Source organism: Coenobita brevimanus, chromosome 31 (genome assembly GCF_032717465.1).
Source record: "Coenobita brevimanus isolate Jiangsu-jjx chromosome 31, ASM3271746v2, whole genome shotgun sequence".
Taxonomy (NCBI): Eukaryota; Metazoa; Arthropoda; class Malacostraca; order Decapoda; family Coenobitidae; genus Coenobita; species Coenobita brevimanus.
In genome coordinates this window covers 7,891,158-7,893,991 of record NC_136984.1, presented here as the reverse complement: position 1 = coordinate 7,893,991, position 2,834 = coordinate 7,891,158, and the positions used below count along the sequence as shown (strand labels likewise).

Below are 2,834 nucleotides of genomic sequence, written 5' to 3'. Positions count from 1 at the left end.
GTTTGCTTTGTATGTGTGTGTAGTCTGTGAAACAAGTGTAATCGGCCTGCGCAAGCCGACTGGGTGCAAACATACTTTACAGTATGCGACACTGGTTCAACCACAGCACCCCTGGTGTCCGCCAGTGCAATATATGGCCGGGAGAACACTTTCAAAGTTTATTACCCTGGCGGGGCGCGAACTCTCGCTCTCCAGTGTATGAAAACACACACTACCACTGAAGCTCCATTTATATATATATATATATATATATATATATATATATATATATATATATATATATATATATATACCACGTTGAGTACACCGCTTCCCGTCCGATCAGCGAAGTTAAGCAATGTTGGGTCTGGTTAGTACTTGGATGGGTGACTGCCTGGGAACACAAGATGCTGTTGGCATCCCTACGTGTCAAGTGGGGTTGATGGAGGATTAGTGCCCCTCCCTGTAAAACAATTAACTCTAAGCCCTTGGCCACCCCGTTTGGGATACATGGCGTCTGGCAATGAATGAATGAATATATATATATATATATATATATATATATATATATATATATATATATATATATCCATCCATCATCCAATCTTATGTTGCCCCATAAGGAGAGTAGGAGCCCGGGGCTAGGCAAGTTGGTCCTGACTTTTAAGATGAGTGACCAGCCTCACTCATCCCTGAGTGGCATTACGTGAGCAGCAAACCCCAACCACCCCTTGGATATAAGCCTTCACCGGCTCAATCCGATTGGAGTGCCATAATTACCCACTAAACTATCAGGCGCCAAAAACTGGTTATATGGTTACCATCCAGCGTTGGAAATGGTTTCCTGGTGTACGGGAAACCACTTGGCTTGTCACTCAGCATAGAGTCACCCACAGGCAGATGGAAGAGGAAAGAATGAAGGAAAGAAAAACAGAAAAGGGAGTGTACAGTCACTCGTAGGCAGAAGGACGAGGGAAGAACAAAGGAAAGAAAGACAGATGAGGATAGAAGGAAAGAAGGATGGAGGAGAGGAAAGGGCAGACACCCGAGAGCAGTGTATATAATTAAAGTCATGTATGGGAGAGAAAAAGACAGCGCAATATGGTAAGGGGTGTGTCGTGATGCTGGTGACCCAAACCCTGTGCGTATGAAACGGCCATTTTTGTTTTATTTTTCCATGTGCTTTGGAAAGGACACAAAGTTGGGTCACAGTAAAAGGTGTTTCGAGTGTAAATGTGATGCGCATGTGATCCCTTAATCACCTCATCTCGCCAAGGCGGGGTCACAATAAACCATAAAACTAAAACAATCATGCAAACTCTGGTCACGTTTGCATCAGATCCACACTCTCAACACCGTTAATACGTTTTACAGTATTTAAATCTGTGATTATTAATTTACAATAAAGCCATATATATTGCAAGACTGTCGACAGTTCATATCATACCATGTATTATCCCTCCTCCAACAATAGACTCTGCCATGAAAACTAGAGGAAAAATGCTTCTCATCTGTAAAGATGGTTCTGCTCCATAAGTCATCATCCTGCTCAACATGGAGCTGTGCAAAATCCAGTCTTCCTGCACAGTGCTGGTCTATCAGCTGTTCCTTCTGAGTTGGGGTGCGATGGTGTATTCCAGCGCGATGTAGCCTTCTCCTTACATTTCTGGCTGACACATGTAACTGCAAATCATGCCTTATTGCTGCTGCGCTGGTAAGGGGGTTAGCTTCTGCTACCACAATAATGTTCCCATCCTCTACTGGTGTCGTCCTCCTTAGGGCTCCAGTTCTCTCTAAGAAAAGGAGATTGCTGCAAACCCAAAGAGGTTGTGATGCATTTACTGAGGTGTTCTCAGACATTACTATTATAGCTTGCGTGGGTCTTTCCTAATGACCATGTAAGGTTTTAGTGCATCCGTCCGACTCCGTGAAACCTGAACGATCTGCATATGCAGTATCGTTTCACGAGGCGAACGTCACACTCTCACCTTGTCAGAGCCGCTCAGCGGGAAGATGTTGCCATATGCAGGTCGCTTGGTTGTATCAGTCTCGACGAATGGGCTACGTTACTACTTCACGTGCTAACACTGTCACCTCCATAGAATCCACGAAAGTTTAACAACACATTGTTAACCAGTTGGGGTAATTTCCTTATTGATATTACCGACGGAGGAACACTGTGAACAGGACTGTTTATATTACTCTACTGTATACACCCATATCTTTTCTCCTCATCCCTTATCTGTTTTATCAATGCTCACCCCTATTTCGCTAACACTGGTGGAAGAGGAATCACTTAACATACATATGTCGCATAATACGAATCCTTTTGTAATGTTAATGGATCCTAAATATAATCGATAGTTTAATCACCAGCTATGCTTAATGTGTAAAACAATGATATGGATTTGCAGTCAAAGGGTATGTGGAAAAACTAATCATCTCCTTAGAATTTCATATAACTTGGTCATTTGAGAACGGGAGGGTGGGAGAGATGATAAGGTTATTAGAAGACTAAAGTGAAAGCCAGAGCTACGGTGAGTTTTGCTCACGTCTTTGCTACAGCCAGGTTCGGATGCATTAAATAAACATAGATAACATGTAAATATGAACTACTACTGTACTATAATATTACTGTAAGTCATACGTTACCGTGAGCAACAGTTAACCATGATAGCACGCTTAACAGCTTAACAAAGACCCTGCTTTACTCCAACCCCATTACTGACAGGACTAAACCTCTGATACCCTACACTACCCCACCACCAACCAGTAATGCAGGTCACAAGACAATTGTTGCTGATTGTAGATGTAATCGCAGATAATATGTATATTCGCAGAATATGAATATCTAT

The 2,834-nt window shown here is 42.5% G+C and overlaps 1 pseudogene; it reads left to right on the top strand.

Moving 5' to 3' along the window:
- The first annotated feature begins 279 nt into the window (after window positions 1-279).
- On the top strand, window positions 280-398 carry LOC145395575 (5S ribosomal RNA; annotated as a pseudogene).
- Window positions 399-2,834: the final 2,436 nt, after the last annotated feature.